The 13,135-nt window shown below is 40.3% G+C and overlaps 1 pseudogene; it reads right to left on the reverse strand.

Annotated features, from left to right (window-relative positions):
• Positions 1 to 356: 356 nt before the first annotated feature.
• On the reverse strand, positions 357 to 1,332 carry LOC110347988 (small ribosomal subunit protein uS8 pseudogene; annotated as a pseudogene).
• Between the last annotated feature and the right edge of the window lie 11,803 nt (positions 1,333 to 13,135).

Below are 13,135 nucleotides of genomic sequence, written 5' to 3' on the forward strand. Positions count from 1 at the left end.
GGTCTGTAACAGGTCTCTGTGGCTGTTTTCACGCTGTACCACAAGTGGAGCATTCGCAACAGGGACCACAAGGCCCAGAAGCCTAGAATATTCATGACATAGAAAGAGAGTTCAAAGGTGAGTCCTAGAACAATGCCTTGCAAGGAGTAGGTATTTAATAATCCTGTTGAATGGGTTGGTGAGTGAATGAAAGTTTGAAAGAAATGCTTTATTTAAACTTTATAACAATTTCAAATAAATTTTAAGTGCAACAGTTAAGAGTGAACTGACCCCCAGCTCATGCCCAGTCCACTATGCCATGTCTCCTCCCAAGATAACCCCTATGTGTTAGTGCTTTTTCTTCGGTGAGCCACTATTATATTCTTTTTTATCTCAAAGTCCATTGAGACATTTTACTTGTATATATTTTTTACATCCCTAGAAAAGGAATCCTAGAATTTTCCCCTCTGATGTATTTTCTTCTTGTTTCTTTGTGGTCCATGATGCCAGCTGAGGTTGTCAATACAGTGAAACCAAACAGATGGGATGGGAGCAGATTATTCTGCCATTTTTCCAGGACTGTCAGCTGCATACCACACCTGGGGCTGATGACTCCACACTTGTTTAACCTGCCTGTGAGGTTCACAACAATTTTTCCACCCCTGTGATCATCAATGATTTCAAATTCACCGATGTAACCATGCTTCCTCATCACAGTTAGAAACCAGAGGTCGACTTTGGAGACGACCTAATAAGGACCTGACATTCTCCTCTCTTTTTAGCAATGTTGAGGGTCATGGGAGCATCAGGCAGGACACTCAGGCACACCATCATGGTGGCATGGAAAGGTGGCAGAAAGAGGGCAGGAGGGGAGAGGGTTATGGGAAGTTATGGGAAACTGGCAGGCTACTGAGAGATTTCCGGTGTTACTGCATTCTTAGTTGACCGTAATGATAACCTTGTCGAAGAAGTATTGCCATTGTTAGTCCATTTTTTAGTTGAGGAAATAGACTCAGAAAGGTGAATTAATTCATCCAGAATCACTGAGCCACAGAAGAAAGAGTCTGGATCCGGCCCCCAGGGCTGTTTGCCTATAACGTGGAGTAAAGACCTGCTCATCTTCATTTATCATCCATGCTCCAGAAGAAGTGAATTTATCTTTATCTCCTCAACGCCTAACATAGTTTGTGACTCATGGTGAATAGCCCATAAATGAACGTAATTTATTTTTCCCTTCACGGAAGGTCCCTAAATTATGCCAAATCTTCTTCAAGACTGACTTAAGGTCAAGCAGAGAATGAAGCTTATCGACACAGCCAGAGCCTCACAGATTACAAAACACAGCCTCTTCTCCCTTAACACTAAGATAATGAATAAGACAAAACCCCCAACTAAGAATATTTTCTAACTTTAAAAAATACTCAAATCTTATACTGTTTCTCTACTAATGTCAAGTGATTTCCCTTGAGGTTGCACATGTGGATATGACATCCACTTCTCCCTTCCTAGAAACCATGGACAAATAGATCCACAATGTTCTTACATACCTTCCTCTGAGAAATGTGAAACATTCTTCAAAGAATAAGATGTTGGTAAGGGATAAAATGTTTGATGTAACTTTCCTTTTTTGAAACCTACTATTGAGTTTGCGGGAAACATGATTAATAGCATAAAAATTGCTTCTATCTTTGGCTAACTAGCATCCGGTAATGAATCAACTCATCGCAACTGAAGATAACATGGACTCTTCACATGCTCACATTTCTTAAAGATGACATAATTTCAGTGGAAATATTCCAAATGTTAGAATATTTACACATCAATAAAAACAGTTAGACACAACAGGCAAGTGGGTCAGCATTGTTCTGGCCAGAAAGACAAGCTGAGAACCGAGTGCTGAAACACATTGGGAAGGGGTCTGGGACACTTCCCACGGCAGGCATGGCTTCTTTGTAGAGCGACTCTTTCAAGGTCCTGTCTTCTTTCTGAAATGGAGCCACGAATGCTACGTACTCTCAGTTTGGGATGTTCGGGTTTAAGCTAACATGAGAAACAGCTGCTCTAAATATTGGTTATGCCTCTTTCTCTTTCTCTCTCTTGATTTTTCCTGAACTGAAAGCTTTTTAAACTCAAGGGTAAAAAATTATATGACTAGGATATATTACAATATTTAAGGACTCAAAGTATTGTCAAAGCAGAAACAAGTGGTCAAACATATGCCAGGTTCTATATATTCATTATCATATTTCAGCAATGAATTTTTAGAGGATATAGTCAACTTATAGTCTGGGAGCTGATTCCAAGTTTCCATATTGAATTAATTTACAAAATTTTTGCTGAGCCTACCTCCTCTTCAACATATTCTCTCTTCAATTATCACTAAGTTAAAGGAATCAACCCATTGTTTTACAATAATAAATCTTACTTTTTCACCAACACAGTAAATGTAAGTAAACAGAAATTTTGGAAACAGACTATTGAGAGGCTGTTATTTGCATAAAGTCTAGCCAAGAAGAAACTAGATTTCTTGCTATAGGATGAACTGTAGAACTTATGATTTATTAAGAAACTTCTCATACTGAAAGAGCAAAGCTTGAATCTCTAGAGTGCCAGCTATAACAATTCAAAAGGAACTGATTACTCTTAATACTGTAATGTTTGATGATTGAAGAAAATCTTGAAGCAAAGAGAAATGCACTACTATAATTATTCAAATAAAAAAGTATAAAAAAGTGCTTCTTCTAATGACATTTACCATAATATAACACCATGTCTTTTAGCCAAGATCCTTTATAAAAACAACAGTGAACATCCTTGCATACACTTATCTTTGATTTTATTAAAGCCCTTTTAATAGGAGAATTGACAAACAGGAATTGTCTCTAATTTATTCAGTTGTTTAGAGGATTGCTATTATTCCACATTAATCACTTCCTTGAAGCTTTCTTAGCCCATAGACTAATCACACAATGTGTTTATTCGTATTTATTTATCCAAAGGCAACAGAAACAAGACTGTCTTTCTGGGGCCTTATAAGCACCTCTCCTCTGGTCGTATCCAGCAAAATTCCACCAAGCACTGTAAGAGCAGGTTCATTCTTCAGCATCCCCGGTCAGTCCGTGGTGGGAGAGGGCTTCGGTGAAGCCCTTCTTCCCTAACCCAAACTGCAATGTGTCTATTTGTCCGTGAACTGAAATCAGGCACTTCTGTTTTCACTACCACGAACCCACCCTTGAGTAAGGTAGTTGTGATGATGGTGAGGTTGCTCACAGACCCTGTGCTAACACTGTTACCATTATTATCCGGCCCTGGGCACTCCACTGTTCTGAATATGCTCTCTCGGTCAATATTTCTAGCAGCTAGAAAGCTACAATCATTATTCTCATTTTACAGATAAGAAAATAGGGACCAAGTTTAAGTTTCAAGCTCACATAGCCAAAGAACGTATTGAATGCAGGTCTGCTGGATTCTATAAGCTAAGGTGTTTTCTTGAGTTTTCAACTGTATAGCATCCAATAATGCAAAACAATTATTTAATGTAAAACAATCATTTAGATGGAAACAGGAAAATTGCATATAAACTGTCCTCTTCATAACGTAGTTAAAATAGTTTTCCTATAATTTCAGTCCTCATCTTGAGCTTAGGAGAATTTCACAGCAAAAGCCTGGGTCTTCTGGAGGAAGCAGGAGGTAGGGCTGCCTGGGCTTTGGCACCAGTGTGCTGTGTAACCCTAGGGTGTCCATTTAACCTCTTTGGGTTTCAGCCCTGACCTGAACAATAATAAGATCAAATGATGTTATTTCGAAAGTCCCTTACTAACTTGAAATTCTAAGAGCTCTCTATTGGATGAGAAAGTCTTGTTGTTCTGGAAGATGGATCTCACCTTAACTGTAATGACCATGTTTTTTCAAATTAACAGTATCTTAAGAAATGAGTTTCATCTTTAAAAATCAAGTCACGACTGAGAAAAAAGACAACTGAACAGCCCAGCTACAGTGACGGGAAATGTTAGAGCGGAGTGTATGAGAAACTCAGTGCTTTCCCTGAGGTCTGTCCTTTCCTTGCCTTTTTATAGAGAAGGAAATTGGGCTCTAAGAAGTAAGATTTCTGGCTTTAGGTTATGTAGCTAATAAGTGCACATCAGGGGCTTGAACCAAGGATGGCCTGACCCATTAGCTCCTATCAGACCACTCCTATCAGACCGCGGGAGCTCTGCTTGTTTTGTTTTGTTTTGTTTTGGTACCTGGGATAGAACTTGTGTCCTTGCGCTTGCGCAGTAGGCAGTGAAACCACTGAGCTAAATCCCCGGCCCCTCTGCTTGTTAATATCCTGTGAGACCATCCCTGATCTTAAGACAGCCCACATCCAGGAGCTAACAGAGTTCCCATTTTTTTGGCACTTTGTTACAATGTTTCTCTAAAAAGTTAAATTCCCTCTCTGGAATCACAGGCTGTCAGAGGTGGAAGGAGCTTTGAGGGGCATATAGCCTAATATTCTGTGAAGTAATTTGGGATCCTCTTAATAGGATATATGTTTGAAATGTAGACTAAATAAGCCCCATGGCTTACATGAAAAAAGAGAAGCTCATAAAACTCATTTTTTAAAAAAATGAGTGCCATTAAAATAAGTTTAACGCAGTGATTGGGAGCTGAAGCCTCAGGAAGAGACAAAGCCATGGACACTTAGTCCTTGTGATCAGTCTAGGCATTGACTTCAAAATCAGCAAATCTTGGTCTCCACATCGACAAATCGGGAATACAGTATTTACCCTACAGTATTACCATGAGGATGAAATGTGACAACCCATGTGACATGCTTAACTGAGTGTCTGACACACACTTGAAAGTGCATTATTTTTATTTTCCCAGGAACTAAGCACGAGAACTGCAACTTCAGCTCTTACTTAGCTTTAGCCTTGAAGGTACCTTGCCTTTCTCCCACTTCCCCCCACTTCCATTGTGGAGAAATTATATTTCACTAAAGGCAAACAGTGTCCTTAGTTCAATAATGGACCTACCTCCTTCCAGCAATCTGTGGATGCAGATCTGAACAAGAGTTGTGTAAACAGCAAATCAACCCAAAACACAGCTGATGAAGGGCACCATCAGATCAGGCACAACCCATGCAAAAACTAAGCAAATATACTTGGCAGAAAGAGGAAATGTCAGAAAATGAGGAAGGAAGAATGAAAGACCATGAGGTCAGAAAAATGTTGGAGCATCAAATGTGAATTAAGTGGATAGTGATAGAGCAATGCCAGAATTTAGCAGCATAGATGATTTGTTTTGGATGAGCTTGTCTAAAACAATAATTCTTGTTTATGTGCAACTTTTACAGCATTTTCTTTGGAAAACACAAAGGCTCTTGGCCTAGTACCTCAAGTTCTCCCAAGGAACAATTATGATTAAATAGTTTTAGAACTACAGCGAAGTTGGCATGGATGACAACACTCAGCAGACAACAAAGACAGTGGGCAGCAAAGGAGATGGCACAGGGACAATGGAGCAAAACAGATGGCACCCACAGAGGGAGGGAAATCATTTCCGCAGTGCTAGCTCTTCTTTCTGCCCCAGATTCTCCCTTCCAATCCTTTCTCTGTTCCTGTTCTTTCAGTATCTCCAACTAGGAGCACACAGAGAGGGAATCACTTCCTGTCTTGCTGTCCACAGGATCTCAGTAAATGCTTGCTGATGGAATGATTAAAATGAGTAACCTTTGTACAGTAGAATTGTCCAAATCTACAGTGGTGCATTTAAATTCTATCATTGTTCATCATTGTTCTACAAGTTCACGTGGCTAAGCCTCATTTTTTTCACTGTCAACTACGAAGAAACATGTTCACAAATCTTTTGTACTTGTTCAGGTGGTGACTGTAGATCCAAGTTCCTTGATGCTAATGGTTTCAGTGCCCTATGCCTATAAATTAAACGGTTTAAAATTTGAGACAAATGCCTGATCTTATGTCCCTTTCCATAGTCCACTTAGTCCACTAAGATAACTATTTTTTAAATTATGATACTTGCATAAAATTACACATGAGCTGTTCTTTGGGCATAGGAATGAAGGATACCTTAAGTTCTGAAATTCTATAGGCACTGTAACATAACACATCAAAAAGTCAGTGAATCAAGAATTACAACATCAGAGTTCTGGTTACATCTCAGCTTTAGTTTGTCATTCAGTGGTGAAGAAATTATTTACCCTTTGCCTAAACTGAATGGGTTTAGAATAGGACAACTGTGAAAGCATCTCTAGAACCCTAAAACTGAAGTATTCTGGTGAGTGTTGAATATAGGAACAAAGTGATACCACACACAGATACAGTGCTGGGGAAAATATCTAACTGTGGTATCTAACATGAACCACTACAGAAAAATACATAACTTGTATTTCTGGAAAAAAATTTACCAAGGAAAAATGAACACAAATTTGGGTCTGAGGAAATAAGTGAAGAAGGAAAAGATTTTGATGACTTTCCAAGACCAGAGTTAAGCCAAGTTGTTCGTTGAGAGTTTAGCAATAGTTATTCAAGATAAAAACTGCACGCTTTGAACAAGTTGTTCTAATTTTAATATCAAGTGAAAGCTTAAAATGGAAATTAATGCACTAACTCCCACAAGATGAAGAAATCAAAGAAAATTTGTAATTTCGAGCAAAATAGTGCTAAGTAAATTATAGAAGTATTTAAATTATTTATGACTTTAAATTAACTGGTCAGCACAATACTATACTAGAACTATTTCTTTTAAAGCAATCTGAAGAAATAAAATATGCTTGATCTCCTTCAAAAGATTCATATAAACATATCTATAATATTCTGAGTAAAATACATCTTAAATAGTGTTTTTGAATTACCTTGAAAATTTAGTCAACCTTCGTATAGCACTGGGTCCATGAGGAAAGGCTTTAGTTTCTAAATAAAACCGTATTATAAATGAAGCATCTGATAGGGCCTGTTTTTAGATTGACCGCTGTAAAATCAGAGATCATTGTGTAAGCCCACAGAAGGGTTCTACTTAGGACATAAGCCCGCATCCTGTGCAAGTCGCTGTGCCGCCGAACCCACACTTACATGCTCTGGGCCCCCGGAAGCACACACCAGGCGCCCTGGCCTCGTGCTCCTGTCCACCACCCTGGCTCTGAGCCCTCTCGTGGGTGCCTGCCACTCAGCCCTTTCCATACTGCCTTCTACCCTCTCCCGTCCCGCTGCATCTCTGGAATTCATCACTGCTACTGCTGTCCCAGCGTCCAAATGTGGCTCCCTCACAGCACCGCTCTTCCTGAAATATGATTCCAGGGAGCATCCTGAGCTACCACCCTCCAAGACTCCACTTAGCCAAGTCTTCCTGTTCCAGTGTGTTATACAGAGGGACTACCGTCAATTGTCCCCAGCCTCTTGAAGAAAACAAGATAATCAATCGTCTTTATAACATTCTAACAGGGGTTCCAGTTTCAATACGGTTCAGCCCTCTGCGGTTCGTGTTGAACTGTAATCCCCGTTATCAGGTATTAGGCCTGGGGCCAGTTGGAACCTTTAAGAACTGGTTAGGGACCCACCTTCATGAATGGATTAATCCAGGGGTTTAATTAATGGGTTAATGGTGTCTCCACTGTAGCCCTGCCATAAAATATTTTTCATCTAGATCTCCAGCTCTCTCTGTCTCTAGCCACAGGATGCCCTGAGTTGGCTTCTCAAGATGGTCATCAGTAGATGTGGCCCCTCGAATTTAGACTGAAACCATGAGCCAAAATGAACTTCTGTTCTTTATTACTTACCCAGCTTGTAGTATGAAACTATTAGCAATGGGGAATGGACGAAGATAGGGTTTATTAAATGACCAAAGCTACTTATCATTGAAAAGGCCTTATCATTATCTGTTTATGTCAAATGTTAACTGAGCACATAAAACGAAGAGCATTTTCATTTAAAAGGATCATAGATTATTATCCATTCTATTATTAAATAATTATTAAGCAACTACTATATATCAAGCACAGTATTAAATGTTAGGTTCAAGCAATGAAGAAGATGTATTCATAATCATGTGTATCTTAAATCTAGTAAAGACAAACTGTTGACAAGCATTGTAGGCTCCATGGAAGTTCTGAGGTAAAGGTGTAAATACTATAGAAATGTATTTTTAAGAAGACCTAGCTTATCGAAGCATGCCAGAGAAATCTGGGGAAAGATGGGAGTTAGAGAAAGGACCACGTCAGCCTTCTTACCTACAGTCTCACTTTCCAAATAAAGTCATCTGGGACTGGAAATAGGCATCTACCAGCTTGCTGAAGAGTTTGCAGCATTTGGTTCAACTTGGCAAAAATGTCACCAATAAAAGTAATATAAATGCTATAGACCGACAACATAGGTATTACTTCTGATTCCTTCAGTGCAGCTCGGTTTTGGGTAAGAGAGAACAGCTAATGCAGACAACCCAGGGCCTTCACACTGGGCTACATTGAATCATCTTGTTAATTTTTACTTTGAGACAGGATCTCTCTAAGTCACTAAGTTACCTGAGCTAGGTTCAAATTTATGATTCTCCTGCCTCAGCCTCCCAGAATTATGGGATTAATGGGATGCACCACTACACCTAGATGAATTGAGTTCACCTTAAATGGTCTAGCTGACACTTTATGTCCGCCAGGGGACCTGAGTCTGGCCACAGAGAGTTTTTCAGCACTCCTAACATCTTGCCTCCATGCATTCTTATGGCTGTGCCTGGCCATATTTTCCTTTGTATACTGTTTTAAGCATGAGTTCAGCAAGGACTGCACATCAAAGTTTTGTGTGTCCGTTTTAATGCTGAACTGTAATCCAGAAATGATATCTACAGCAGGGGTAAATCCAGGGAGCCCTCGTACCCTCTTAGACATCCTGCATCGTGTCCTCCCTTTGAGTTTTGTAAGGACTTGTGCATAGTGATTCTCAAGGAAAAATGACTGGGAAACAAAGTCAGATTTAACTGTATTATCAGTCACATTGCAGCGAATGGGTGTGTTAGCTGGTTTTATCACTATAACAAACACCAGAGATGGGTATGAAACGGAGGCTGGTTCTGGCCAATGGCTCTGAGGCTTCCAGCCAGGACTGGCTGGCCACGTTGCTTTGAGCCACATCGTGGAGAGCCACATGGTAGAATAAAGACTGCACACCCCGTGCCAGGGAGCAGAAGAGAGGAAGGGTAAGGGGCAGTTGTCATGGTCCGCTTCGAGCCCACGCCCCAGCGGCCCAAGGACTTCTCAGCTGTCACACCTCCTGAAGGCTCTCCCCTTCCTGACAGTGCCTCCCTGGGGACCAAGCCTTCAGGACATCAGCCAACAGCAGGTGGCCTGATCTAACCAGATTAGCATGTTATACATGTACAACTTCCCATGATGAAGGCAATCCTTATGTATAGGAAATGTGTACTGGTGAACATGAAAATAAATACTATTAATGAACAACAAAAAAGGGTCACATAAACTGGAGAACAAGAAACACAGGCTACAGGGGCCCAGGATGTAGCTCAGTGGTTCTGGCGCCGGCCTCGTAAGCACAAGGTCCCAAGTTCGATCCCCGGTACCAAAGAAAAAGAAAAAAGCAATACAGGCTACAAATGTTAAGAGGTACACATTTCAGCCAAAAAATTATTAACATCTTAATAGGTACAGAAAATATTAAGACAAATTAGTAATAAATTTAGGGATTTTTTTTTGTTTTCTCTTTGTTGTTTTTAAATTGACAAACAACAATTGTATATATTTATTCTGTGTGACATGTTGTTTTGAAGTATGTCTACATCGTGGGATGGCTAAAAGACCTAGTTACTGTCTGCATTACTTCACATACTTATGAGTTTTTGTGGTGGGAACATTTCAAATCCAATGTCTGAGCAATCTGCAAGAATATAGTACATGTTTGTTACCTTTAGTCACCATTTAAAAATTGTTCTTTATTAGTGAATATTTGTTATATAGATTAATGGTTTTCATCTTGACAAATTAATAGATGCATGTAACATATTTTGATTGTTTTCACTGTACATTAACCTATATCCCTTCCTTTTCTCTAGCAGGTCTCTTTCTGCATTCATGTCCTCTCTGTCTTATTTTTTTTGGTTTCCTCATGAAAAAAATGCAGCATTTATCTTTCTGAGTCTGCCTTATTTTCCTTAACATGGAGATCTTCACATCCATCCATTTTCCTGCACATGACATGATTTACTCTTCTTTCTGGCTATGTAATACTCTGTTGTGTACGTATACCTCATTTTCTGTGTCCACTCACCTACTGAGGGACACCTACACCGACTCCATTACTTGGCCATTGTGAACTGGGAAGCAGTTCACATGGGTGTGTGGGTGTGTTTGTGGTATGCCACTTTTCATTTGGGAGCATACCAAGGAGTGGAATAGCTGGATCAACTCAATTTTTAGTTTTTGAGATGTCTTCCTACTGATTTCCACAGAGGCTACCTTAATTCAGATTCCTACCATGCTGGGGAGGCGTCCTTTTCCCCTACCCTTGCCAGCATGCTTCTGTGTTTGCTTGTTTTCTTTTGTTTGTATTCTTGATACAGCCATTCTGACTGGGCTGAGATGGAATCTCAGTGTAGTTTTGATTTGCATTTCTTGACAACTAAAGAGAGTGGCAAACTCTTTGATGTTCTTATTGGCCATTTGTATTTCTTTCCTGAAGTGTCAGTTCAATTCATTTGCCCTTCCATGGCTTGGTTTCTTGTGGGGGCCTAGGCATTAAGTTCTTTGAGTTCTGTATACATTCTGGGTATTCATTCTGTGTCAGAAGAGTAGCTACCGGCTATTTTGCTGTTATGCAGAGCCTTTGTAATTTGCCATAACCTCATTAGTTAATTCTGCTATTATTTCCTGTGCGGATAGAGTCCTAGTTGGGAAATCCTTTCCTGTGACCTTGATTTAACTATTTCTTCTATGACTTCTCCTAGCAGTTTCAGTCTCGGGTCCTACATCTAGGTCTTTGATCCATTTTGAAGGAATTTTTGTACAGGGTAAAAGGTAAGGATCCTACTTCCAAGTTTTTTCAGCATCATTTGTTAAATAAATCTCCTTCTCTCAAACATGTTTTTGGCCCCCTTGTCAAGATCAGATGGCTGTAGTTGTATGGGTTCGGTTTTGTGTCCTGTGTTCTATTCCACTGCTTTCTGTGTCTATTTCTGTGTCGGGACCATGTTGCTTTTGTTATGATAGCTCTGTAGAATATTTTGAAATTGGGCAATGCAGTCACCATGTTGCATAATAGATTTTTTAAAAGAATATAAAACTGTGCTTGTGGGATTTTTATTGTTTACTTGTTTCCTGAAAGTGAATCTACCTACTTTATTATGTTTAGTACAGAATTAAGTGTGGAAAAATTATCAAATGTAAGCCTACTGAAACCTGAAATATTTCCGGTAGTATTTTCAAAGCATATTTAATAAAATATAAACCTAAAAGGCAATCTGCTATTACAGGATTTTTGTGTTCATAAACTAGAATATAAAGCAGAAGTCTGTACTAGAGATCCACAATTCTTATTATTTTATAAAGAATAATGCAAAGTCCAATAAGGACAGTCAGAGCAGTGGCTTCCGAACTCCCTGGCATAGCAGGGTGACTGTGTTTGTACAGGTGCAGATTAGCATCGCCCGCCCTGCTGACTGAGCCAGATCTGGGAGCAGGATCTGCGTGCTTCTAATTTTAAACCTTTCTCAGATAAACCTGAAGCATGACTGGAGACTGCTCTGAAACAGGCTGGCAAGACACTTCTCACATTAATCTTTGTCTTCGTTCTTTAGTCATCATGATTAATTGACCATTCCTACCAGAGGCTATTATTAGGCTCATTGGACAGAAGAACACTCAGGTTTGAAAGAGTTCGGTAGTCACTCTGTCTTGTTTGCTGATATAGGTCACAACCCAGGACTGTCCGACTCCAAAGCACTCTTTTTCTGCTTATTAAGCTTCCTCCTCAGGTCTGCAAAACATTGTTTCATTGAGAAATCTCTGAATAAATTCAAAGAAGATTTGTTTAGCATCTACATATGCAGCTGCTTTATATAATCAGATAAAAAAAACACATTTCCTGCCTCTAAAAAGCTTAGAAGTCAGTTCAGAGAAGAATAAAATCATACACATGAAATGGAAAAGGAGGAGGTTGTGTTTTTCGGGGGCTCCAGAGAAACAGGGCCAATGGGACACTGTGTTAATCACAACAACAAAATGCTAAGATAACTTAGAAAGAGAAATGTTTGCTTTGGCTCACAGTGTTGGAGCTTCCAGTTGATGAACGCTGGCTCTGTTGCTTTAGGCTGTTGTGAGGTATTGCGTCATGGCAGGGGCACGTGAAGGAGCAAAGCAGGTCACCGTACATCCAGGGAGGCAAAAGAGGTGCACCCCAGTGGCCTCGGTCCCACCTCCTGAAGTGGGTCAGTCCTTTGACACATGGGCCTTTGGGTGAATTCAGGATCCAGAAAGTAACAGATGCATAGACAGACAGACAGACATCAATAGAAAGATTTTTTTATTGAAATGTGTGACTATGGAGGTGGAGAATTTTCATAATCCACTGCCTGAAAACTGGCGACCAAGGAAAGCTAGCTGTGCAGTTCCAGTCCCCACCTGAATGCCTGAGAAACAAGGGAGACAAAGGCACAAACTGCAGCTTGAGTCTGAAGCTCTAAGACCAGAAGCTCCCATAACCGAAGGCCAAAGAAGATGGATGTCCCAGCTGGAGAAAGGACAGAAGCTTCGCCTCCACCTTCCTGTTCTGTCCAGGCCCTCCCCATACTGAATGATGCCCATTCATGTTGGTGAGAGTGGATCTTCGTGGCTCAGTTTACCAGTCCAAATGCTCATCTCTTCCAGACACAGACTCTCAAACATGTCCCAAAAATATTTCACCAGCTGTTTGGCCTTCCTTTCACCAGGTCAAGTTTTCACAAAGCATTACTTGTCACAAACACGATGCGATAAGATGTAGCAAGTGGCCACAGAGCGTCCATGAAACGCCCAGCCAGGATGGTGGTACAGAGGCTAACGAAGAGCAGGGAGCTGGAAAGGATCAGCAGGGGCTTCATGGAGAAAGACGGAAGTGGCATCTGACTTGGGCCTCATTGGCCCTTTGTCCTCCGCCACTTACAAAGCACAGGCAGTGTG

This window comes from Heterocephalus glaber, unplaced genomic scaffold (assembly GCF_053883595.1).
Source record: "Heterocephalus glaber isolate CG9 unplaced genomic scaffold, H.glaber_assembly_v1.0 deba00001457, whole genome shotgun sequence".
Taxonomy (NCBI): domain Eukaryota; kingdom Metazoa; phylum Chordata; class Mammalia; order Rodentia; family Bathyergidae; genus Heterocephalus; species Heterocephalus glaber.